Raw genomic sequence first — 11,252 nt, 5'->3', positions numbered from 1 at the left:
CAAAAGGCTAGGTCCTCTTTATGTATCCTGTTTGTTAATCTATGTCTTTTTATTGGGGAACTGAGTCCACTGATGTTGAGAGATATTAAGGGATAGTGATTGTTGCTTCCTGTTATCTTCGCATCTGGAGGTGAGATTATGTTTGTGTTCTTGTCTTCTCTTTGTTTTGTTGCAAAACAATTAGTTTCTTGCTTTTTCTAGGGTGTAGCTTGTCTCCTTGTGTTGGGATTTACCATTTATTATCCTTTGTAGGGTTGGATTTGTAGAAAGATATTGTGTAAATTTGGTTTTGCCATGGAATATATTGGTTTCATCTATGTTAATTGAGAGTTTTGCAGAATACAGTAACCTGGGCTGGCATATATGTTCTCTTAGGGTCTGTGTGACATCTGTCCAGGATCTTCTGGCTTTCATAGTCTCTGGCAAGAAGTCTGGTGTGATTCTGATAGGTCTGCCTTTATATGTTACTTGACTTTTTCCCTTACTGTTTGTAATATTCTTTCTTTGTTTTGTGCATTTGATATTTTGACTATTATTTGACGGGAGGAGCTTCTTTTCTGGTCCAATTTATTTGGAGTTCTGTAGGCTTCTTGTATGTTTATGGGCGTCTCTTTCTTTAGGTTAGGGAAGTTTTTTTCTATGATTTTATTGAAGATATTTACTGGTCCTTTGAGTTGCGTGTCTTCACTCTCTTCTATACCTATTATCCTTAGGTTTGATCTTCTCATTGTGTCCTGGATTTCCTGTATATTTTGGACCAGTATCTTTTTCCATTTTACATTATCTTTGAAAGTTCTGTTGATGATTTCTATGGAATCTTCTGCTCCTGAGATTCTCTCTTCTATCTCTTGTATTCTGTTGGTGATCCTTGTATCTACAGCTCCTTGTCTCTTCCTTTGGTTTTCTATATCCAGGGTTGTTTCCCTTTGTGCTTTCTTTATTGTTTCTATTTCCATTTTCAATTCCTTCACCTGTTTGATTGTGCTTTCCCATAATTCTTTCAGGGATTTTTGTGTTTCCTCTCTAAAGTCTTCTACCTGTTTACTTGTTTTTTCCTGCATTTCTCTAAGGGACATGTTTATGTCTTTCTTAAAGTCCTCCATCACCATGATCAAATGTGATTTTAAATCTAGATCTTGCCTATATGGTGTGTTTGGATATTCAGTGTTTGCTTTGGTGGGAGAATTGGGCTCTGAGGATGCCATGTACGCTTGGTTTCTGTTGCTTGGGTTTCTGTGCTTGCCTCTCACCATCAGGTTGTCTCCGTTGTTATCTTTTTCTCCTATTTCTAGGAATTGCTTGACCGTCCTATAGGCCTGTGTGTTAGGAGTGCTGTAGACCTCTTTTCTTGTTTTCTTTCAGCCAGTTATGGGAACAGAGTGTTCTGCTTTCAGGCGTGTAATCGTTCCTGTCTACTGGCTTTCAGCTCTTCCTGTGGGCGAGTGTCCTGAGTTCATTTTGCAAGTTACTTGGAGTAGAAAAGTTGGTCTTACCTCTGGTCTCATGCCTGAAGTCACTCCTTGGGGCTGGGTTTCAGCTCTCCATATGGGTAGCAACCAGAATGGCCTGCCCCTACTTTTGGTTCCCTATGCGCAGGGGGCCCTGATGGCCCTAAGTGTTTTCCTCTAGAGTCAGAAATGTGGGCAGAGAGTAGTCTCCTCTGGTTTCCTAGGCATGTCTGCCCCTCTGAAGATCTATCTCTCCCTCCCTCGGGATTTGGGTGCAGGGAGCTATTTGGCCCGGGGCCGTTCAGATCCAGGCGCAATCTGGACTGCAGGGCTCCTGCAGCTTGAGTGCCCCTATCTTCCTGTGCCCAGAGGCCCTATACAATTTCCTCTTGGTGCAAGGATTAGGTAAAGGTGGGCAGAAGTGGAAGTCTCTCCTGCCCTGCAGTCTCAGGATTGCCCACAGGTCTTGGGGTTGAGTTCTCTCTCCCACAGGGTTTGGGAGTAGGGAGCTGTTGGCCAGGATCAGCGAGGTTCGGGTGCCAGCTAGGAACTGGAAGTGTCTGGTCCCAGAGGAATTTTGCCTTTGTGTGTCCTGAGTCCACCAGGCAGGTCACTTGGAGCAGTAAAGTTGGTCTTACCTCTGGTCTTGGGCTTTAAGTCGCTCCTTGGGGCTTGGTTTCAGGTCTCAGTGAGGGCAGCAATGAGAAGGGCCTGTCCCTACTTCTGGGTCCCTGTGGGCAGGGGACCCTGATGGCCCTAGGTATTTTCCTTTAGAGTCAGAAATGTGGGCAGAGAGTAGTCTCCTCTGGTTTCCCAGGCATGTCTCATTAAATTTAATTCTAATAATATTGGCCCAGTTTGAAAGACAGTTAATAATGGTGATAGGGTTGCATTCAAGGATGTTCAAGCAATCTGTATATAGTTGTTATTATCTACCTTCAAAGGTTGCCCTTGTTTCTTGAGACCAACAGATCTAAGAATGATACATTTTAGTGGTACATCTCACTATAGAAACTCCATCTTTCAGACTGTTGAGCATTCATGGGAGGAAAAAGGAACTAATGTGGAAAATCACGTTCTGCCCACAAGTTAGTGAAGATAATCATGGACTTATCCTACACCGTAGTAAGCTGAATACTTTGAAGACACTGCTGACTGACTTTGTCCTGTCTGATAGTCAAGATCTCAATAGATAGGCTGAGTGTAAGATCTCATTCTGCCTACTGGTTATTTAAGATCACTGACAATTGGGCTGAGTGCAAACAGAGCTCCATAGAACACTCCTAGGTTTGCATAGGTCAGAGGTACTCCTTGGCAGTATGTCCTTTCTCTCTCAACTCCTGTGCGTGTGGAAACAAAGGACCACTGAAGAATAGGCAGTGCTAGATGGAACAAGAAATTCGCATTTATAACTGCAAAGGAAACCCACCACCTTGTCAGTTGACACAGACAGAATGATGTGGGTTTTATTACACTAAAGACTTCCTGAACTCAATTTCTCATACCTTCTCAACTAATAGGGAAACTGGTTGAACACACCAGTTCTACCTTACTAAATGTACTGCCATTTTATTCATTTCTCAGAAGCCAACAATCTAGGTCACAAAATAAGATGTTGACTACAGAATTCAAAGAGGTATTCTCTGGCTACTTGTTACTATTAAAAGGTAAGTTGTTCAGTTTATAAAATATATTTTTGTACTGTATAGATTTCAAGGTTTTAAATGCACACGTGACTTAAAACTATATGTTATCACTGTGTTAACATAATAGGTATTTTTTCATTATTCTCAGAAAGTTGTATTAAACAAGGGACTTGAAGACATCAACCCAATAATTCTCTTAAACCATTTCTTCCTCTCATTTTCACCACTAAAAATAGAGTGTAATAAAAAAACCAGTGCCCTTTAGCTTATTCTTATTTTAGTAGCCATACTGTGAGAAGGATGGGAGATTAATTGTTACCCATGTGAAGCATAGTCAAAACATTATAGCTAGCAATTATTGTATGGAATGGCAGGCAGAGTATTCTCAAACTCCCAAGGAAAAGGCATGAGAATGTTTTGCATATACTTACCTCATAAAACAGTACTGCTATCACATGTTGGGTAAAAAGGGTTTATATTTCTGGTTATACGATACAAATTCAGACTGAGAAGGATCAAAAGAATGAGCAGAAGAGACAATTAAACCTGTGTTATTGAATGTCAGCATTCACCATCACAGATTTTAGAACATAACAGCAATGGATTTGATCACAGATACACTATACTCAAAATCCTCTTGACTTTAGCTAAAAAAGACTTATCAGTTATGTGGGTGTGGTGATTTCCCCCATCCATTATTACATGTCTAAACACTCTCAAATATCCATGTTGAGCTGCACTTAAGTAGAGCATGTTTCTAAGAAAGAGAAAATTGTTTCAACAGTGACATTACGGATGGTTCGCATTTTTCTCACTCATCTTTGTTTCTGCCATCACCTCCCTCTCACTTCCCTTCCCCCACTACTTCGGCTCACTCTAACTCTATGAAAAATTTCATTCAAATTACGGCTTTCATTTTAACACAAGAGACAATATGGATGGAAACAGTGATTTTTAGTTGTTTGTGTCATCCTTATCACAGACTGAGGGATGGTAAGTCTTCTCCACATTTTTTATGGCTGCAAATAAAACCCATTTCACTTGTCCTCCGTTGTCATGGTTACAAGCTCTCCTCTTTCAACAGGTCAATAAAAGCTTTCGGTTTAGACAAGGTCCTGTGTAATTCATCTCAGCATTGCACAGGGAGACAAAAAAATAAAAATAAAATGGGTTCTTCTCTCTTACAGAAATCATCTTAAATCCTTGGATGAACAATCAAGTTTGATTCTCATTACGTGTGATTCTTATTCATAGTTTCTTGTGGCATACCAAGGCAATTTGGCTACCTCAGTAGTTCTGTTCTTGATAAATATTGTAAGCTGGCTATTTGCTAATCTTACTCTATGTACTTGTTTTCAATAAATTCATTAAAGCCGGTATATCATCAAGCTGAGGTAACGAGTACCATGAATCCTGATAGTAAAAGTCAATGGAAGCATCAAGGGAGTTACTGGTCAATAGTTCTCCTGTATACCACCTATAGGTATGCTGTGGCTTCTGTTTTACTCACTATGAGACATAATAGAAACTGAATTAATTCCATCGATAGTGAGTCAGTTGGAAATCTGTTTCTTTGGAGACAAAGGCTTTAAATTTAATTTATTAGAGAGAAGGGAGTTCTTGCTGTGAAACACAGGAGGGAGACAACCAATTGTATGGGAGAACGAAAGTCTGAAGAGATTAAACACTATACAAACACATGCATACATTCACATAGATTTTGTTTGCCAGAGGGCATTCTTTTATACAGGATATAGACAAAATATTTAAAAGAAAGTGACAACAGGGACAGAAAAGTGCTATGGCAACTTGCACAGTCTGCATCATGTAAAAGCACTCTGAGTGATGGTTTTAAAATTTTAGTGGTTAAGAGCACTGACTGCTCTTCCAAGGGTCCTGAGTTCAAATCCCAGTAACCACATGTTGGTTCACAACCATCTGTAATGAGATCTGATGACCACTTCTAGTGCGCCTGAAGACAGCTATATAAATATATTAATTTATAGTATTAAATATTACAGTCACATGACCAAGGAGGTAGCACATTTTCCATATTGATAGCAAAATACTTAATGCTGAGAAAAATGCAAAAGAAAGAGGCTTATGTCACTATACTTCGCATATGTCTAGAAGTCCACTGCCAGGGGCCAGTTTTAATTTTTTCTTTAATAACAACCCAGTCTTCTAAAACCTACCTCATTCTATTCAATCAGAAGCTATTATTAGCCTGTTTCAAGGGCAGTTACTTCACAGGGCTCTTAGTCAGCTTCCCTCTACTCATCTCAGGACCAAGTCTATGGAATCATCATAGAACAACTTCATATATTTAAGTCACTACCACAACACACCTGCACATTCCTATGGCATTTTGGGATCATTCCTATCCTCCTGGAATACCAGCTCCTTTCTCCAGTTTGGAACCTTTGTAAGGTAAGATGAAATAAGGCACAATCATATTATTAAGTTTTTATTGATGTGAAAATAATGGTATTTGTTTGGTAAAAAGCATCATTCACAGTAGCGTCCCCCCCACCCCACCCCCATGGACATACTCTGAGGAAATTGTTAATTATTATAGTCTGCAGTTAGGAGTTTTTCAGATTTTAATAATTTGAATAAAAAATAGAGCCTTCTGGCATGACCACAGTACTAACTGATAAGCAGCCTGTTTCCTTCAATTAATTTATCATTCTGGATTAGTTTGTAACCTTCAAATGCTTTTCAGTCCCTGGGCACTGGGCTTTTTTAAATTACCAGACAGAATCCCCCTTCCCTGGCAGGAATATAGGAAGAGAGTGTCAACCTCCAAGTCACCCATGTTAATATTTTTCTCTGGTTCTAAGAGGACACCTTAGACATCAAGACCCTAACACACTATCATAAAGACATGAGTCCGGCGAGAGAAACAAAAACAAACTTTAAGTTTAGGCCTTGGTTGTAGCCTGTAAATTATTTAGAATTATGTGTTTAGAGAGACAGTTTCCACTGAGAACCTGGAAGGCCAGGGATAATATTCAGAGTTTATGGTACAAGGTCAACCAGTTCTTCCAGTACGCCTGCGCAGACCTACATTTGCGTGCACAACACAGTACCGCATAAGTGACACCCACTCTGTCTGCGGATCTGGATTCATATTTTTAAATAGAAATTTTAGGTTTTATCTAAATTTTGTCGAATGGATCACACCAGTGCTAGATCTCGAATTCAACCTTAAAAGTATAAAACTGGCTAGTGCTCTGTCCTCGCCACTGTCCATGGCTGCTGCTTACTCTTTCTTATACATTACGCAATGGTAAGTCCTCACTTAACCACGACTTCAGATTACTGATGGATGATAGCCCACTGTTTCACAGAATATCTTTGCTCAAATTTTGCCTCTATGACTCAGAGCACAGATAACTTTGAATAAACAGTCTCTTTGGTCTTTAGTTGCTTTGTTTGAAAATTGTGAGAGTTACACGGTAATATTTTCAATAGCCGTCATAGGAAGTTTAATTTAGAAGGATAACAATATTTTCACTTTTAGTTTGCATTAGCTTTTTTATACAAAGATTCAAGGTGCAACGAGAGGTAACTGGCCATACGTTTTATTGATGATTTCAGCATTATTTTACTTATGATGCTAGGTAAGTATATTAATCATGCAAATGTACATATGTATATGCTGGTATGAAAATATGAATACATGGATGTATACTTGTGTTGTATGTTATATAAATTTCATAAGTAATACTTAAAGAAGTTAAATTTATCTATTTTCTTTTTATGTGTAAACATAGATTTTCTACACCAAGAATTCTGTTGCTAAGTATGTTTAAAATAGAAGAATTCCCTATAAAATTATCACTAAATACAATTTATTGAAATTTTTTAATCCATCACAACCTTTTGAAAGATACATCTTCCATCATTGTTCCTTCCTTACAATGCTTTTCTTTATAACTCAATAGTACTTAAAATTGCTGACACTTCGGGACATCCTTTTGGACCCCATAATTGAGACCCAATAATAAGCTTGTTTATAAAACAGCAGACATACAGTATTACTCTATTTATGCAAATTAGACTTAAATTTGAATTCCCAGAATGTACATTTTAGGATATCATATTTTCTCTGTGGACATGAATTAAATGTTAATTTGTTCTACTAAAACATATTTTAAGTGGCACAATCTCTGATTTAGAACACATGAAGCTAAGTTAATAATTTTAAATCTATAAATTTCCATCAGAGAAATCTTCCACCCAGTATGAGTTACTTTGGTGCCACTATGACCAAAATACATGGCGGAGCAGAAGGATTCATTTTGGCTCATATTCAAGATTTAAGGACAGAGTGACTCAAGATTTAAGTACAGTGGTGGGAGCATGTGACAGAGACTGCTCAGAGGGAAATGAACAAAAAAGCTCAGACAATAGAGAGAACCATACACGAACATTACTTTCAAAGCCTTTGCCCTTCAGTGAACAATTTCCATCAGCCTGACCCCACCTCTGAAGTACTCCATTTTCCTAATAGCGAGACAACACAGACGAGCCTCTTGGGCAGTTTTCACATTCACAAATCTGTATTAGACATCCTGGTCAGTGCTTTTTTGTGACTGTTAAGGAATCTCTGGTTTTGCAGTCTCTGGCTACTCCATATTCAAACACAAATGCCACTGTAACTGAGATGTGGCAGAGACACATGCAGTCTATTTAGAGTTGAAATGTGTACAGACTGTGCCTCCACACATTTGGTCCTTTTTATTAGCTCAGAATATGTTTGGGTTTCCTTTTCTTATTTAAGCCATAGGAGACAGACAGACTTGAATCCCAGTTTTCCTTCCTTCCTTCCTTCCTTCCTTCCTTCCTTCCTTCCTTCCTTCCTTCCTTCCTTCCTTCCTTCCTTTCTCCCTCCCTCCCTTCCTCCCTCCCTCTTTCCCTCCCTTCCTTCCTTCCTTCCTTCCTTCCTTCCTTCCTTCCTTCCTTCCTTCCTTCCTTTTCTTTGTTTACTTTCTTTTTCTTGTTTTTCTAGCCACAGTTTCTCTGTGTATTCCTGGAACTCACTCTGAAGACCAGGCTGCCCCTCCCTTCTGAGCTGGGATTAAAACTGTGTTCACTACCCAAATCTCAGTTTCTTAAACGTTCCACCTCCTAGACAATTCTTCCTTATATCTTCATAGAAATTCAGTATCCTACTGTGTGCTGGCCTCTCACATTGAAAATAGATGACCCTCAGCTGGCTTAAAGTTTCCAAACTTCTGCAATCCATGATGTTTTCCATTTCTTACCTACTGTCACATTTCTACATGTTAGTTGTTATCACTTAATATTTGTTTCATATTCACATCCCCATCAGCCTAGCAGCATCTAAGTTTCTGACGGAAGAAACATCGGTGCATGCTGACTTTCAATAGACACAGTTAATACTCAGGATTGATTAACTATCCTTAAGATGTTCAACTTAGTTCACATCCTTCCTTCTTCTCAAATATCTACTCAGTACAGCATAGTTTCAGAGGAAAAAACAAATTATTTTTCATAGCCAAAAAACCACGGTCCTCTAAGTATCACATGGTTGAATCTTGTTCTTTGGAGAATACAATGCTGAATGTAAATGACATATGCATGTGTGGAGATGGTACAGCAGGTTAAGATATGACACCAAGCTTGACAAATTGTTTGATCTCTGATATGTCTAAAGTGGAAGGAGAGATCTGATTCTTCTAGTTTATCCTCTACCTACCATCTGCACACCGTGACAAATAGGTTCCCACAAACATGCTTATCTACAGTCACTCACATCTGTACTAAATAAATAAATGTAATAAATACTACAAATGGCATAAGCTTACTCTAAGTTGGATATTTTCTAATTGGTGGCATAATTGTTACAAGACATTTCCTGGGTATTTTTTGTTACTACATTGAAATTGTTGGTATTTTACCTCTGGGGTACTGAGTGCTACAGGGATAGAAGACAACGTTTAATGTCAGAGTGGCTTGGATCAGTCCTGTAATCTAGCGCTGGTTATGAGATCTTAGCTATAAGTCTTACCTTTCCTAAGCTTCACATGGATAAGGTTTGTTGTAATAGCATATAAGACATAGGAATCACTTTCATGAGAATGTAAAGTTAGCTCTTGATACCAGAAAACCATCCCTAGTATTTGTCAGATCAATGTTCATAATATATGAAATTATTTTATACATGTGAACAAATGATATCCACTAAGCTTGCATGTAGCAAATGATTAACTCTACACATTGAAATCAGGTCTCAGTTAATAACGGCATAATCAAAAAATTGTGATTTAAATTTATTATTTCCATAAAATTCACTGATCAATCAATCAAACCCAATTGACATTATAAATTTCCCCGTATATTTCTTAAATAGAAACCTGTTCTCTCCCTCTGTGCTCTCAATTCCAGTTATTGATCTTCATGTCTCTCTTGTAACACATTGATTAATGTCTTGGCTTTTGTTTTTTAATATGTGATGGAAGTCTATTCACACATCCTTGTTTCTAAAATGTTTCTTGTTTAATGATATTTAAAAGTATTATATTGGCTTATAATTTAATTAACTAATAAATTAAAAATATCATATATTACTGTATTAAAGTATCTAAATTAATCATAAATATTAACTTAGCCAAGGTAATTTTATATGTTAGAGATATATTATAGTTTGATTATCTTTGTAGGTGTTAATTCTTGTAGTAGTTGTGTCAAACTATTTATCTATGTGTGTATATATGTAAATTATATATACATATATGTATATATATTGTGTGTATGTTTCTGCAGGCATGTTTGCATGTATGTATGTATGTATGTATGTATGTATGTATGTATATTGTTGAGTCCTGCTAAGTACATAATTCATGGTGCTCACATGAATTTGGGTTAAGAATATTTGGGATTGAATAACCTATCAAGGGCTTTTCCCTGTAGAATACTGTTAATTCTTTTTTTTACCATTATTCATCTAGGGGGAAACTGCCATTGTTCATCTAGAGATATGAAACTGCATAGAGATATCTAGAGCAGCAGCACATTTACAGGAGATGTTGCACATGTTGGGGTAAACTCTCTGGTAATGCAGCTGATTTGAGTTATCTTTGGTTCTTGTAAGTAAGCCATACCTATATACCCGTTAGTAACTCTCATTAAAACCACTCATTGGTTTACCACATTGAACATTACAATCAACACTTTGATCAGTTGTAAGAGCCTGCTGATCATGAGTGCGTGCGTGCGTGTGTGTGTGTGTGTGTGTGTGTGTGTGTGTGTGTGTGTGTATGTATGATATCTTCCAGATAATGTCATAAAACATTTTTAAATATGCTTAATGTTATAGACCTGGGTTTCCTGAACATTCCTTGGTCAAAGAAGCTTCATTTTGGGCTGGAGAGATGGCTCAGCGGTTAAGAGCACCCGACTACTCTTCCAGAGGTCCTGAGTTCAATTCCCAGCAACCACATGGTGGCTCATAACCATCTGTAAAGAGATCCGATGCCCTCTTCTGGTGTGTCTGAGGACAGCTACAGTATACTTATATATAATAAATGAATAAATCTTTTAAAAAAAAGAAGCTTCATTTTGTGGTGGGCAGGTATCATGAATGACGTGTGTTTTTTTCATTTGTAATGATGTGTGGCAGATTTACTTTCTTTTATTGGGTTAAAGAGCTAATTTAAAATTTTTATTTTATTATCTGTTCTTTGAGAATTTCATCTACAGACATGATATATTTTCGTCATATCCACCCTTCTCACAACCCTCATCATGACTCTCCTCAGACAGGCTACTTTCTCTGCATACCTCCAAACACTATTTCATTTCTTCTCCTTCTTCCTTCTCTTTCTTTTTCCTTCTTCTCTTATTTCTTCCTCCTCCTCCAACTTCCTCCTCTTCCTCCTCTTTCTTCTTCATCATCCTTGTCCTCCTCTTCTCCCCTTCCTTCTTTTTCCTCATTATCCTTGTTTGTTTTTTTTAATATAATCCACTGATTCTGATTAGTGCTATCTATATGTGCAAAGCCATTCAGTCAAACCTAACATGGGCTACACACTGAAAAAAAACCTGACTCTTCCCAAATGATCTCTCAACTACCAACATCTCTCAGCTATGCATAGGGCCTCCTTAGGCGCTCTCCCATCAATGCTGA

At 37.9% G+C, this 11,252-nt stretch overlaps 1 long non-coding RNA gene across 1 annotated transcript; it reads left to right on the top strand.

Annotated features, from left to right (window-relative positions):
• The first annotated feature begins 843 nt into the window (after window positions 1–843).
• Window positions 844–10,706, top strand: LOC102554929 (uncharacterized). The gene is made up of 5 exons (XR_015677914.1): window positions 844–2,907; window positions 3,033–3,115; window positions 5,381–5,524; window positions 10,075–10,178; window positions 10,443–10,706. It is a non-coding gene; the product is annotated as an uncharacterized LOC102554929 (long non-coding RNA).
• Window positions 10,707–11,252: the final 546 nt, after the last annotated feature.

Source organism: Rattus norvegicus, chromosome 2 (assembly GCF_021556685.1).
Source record: "Rattus norvegicus strain SHRSP/BbbUtx chromosome 2, alternate assembly SHRSP_T2T, whole genome shotgun sequence".
In the NCBI taxonomy this organism is placed as follows: Eukaryota; Metazoa; Chordata; class Mammalia; order Rodentia; family Muridae; genus Rattus; species Rattus norvegicus.
Note: the sequence above shows the minus strand (reverse complement) of the source record. Positions and strands in the feature narration are given on the sequence as shown.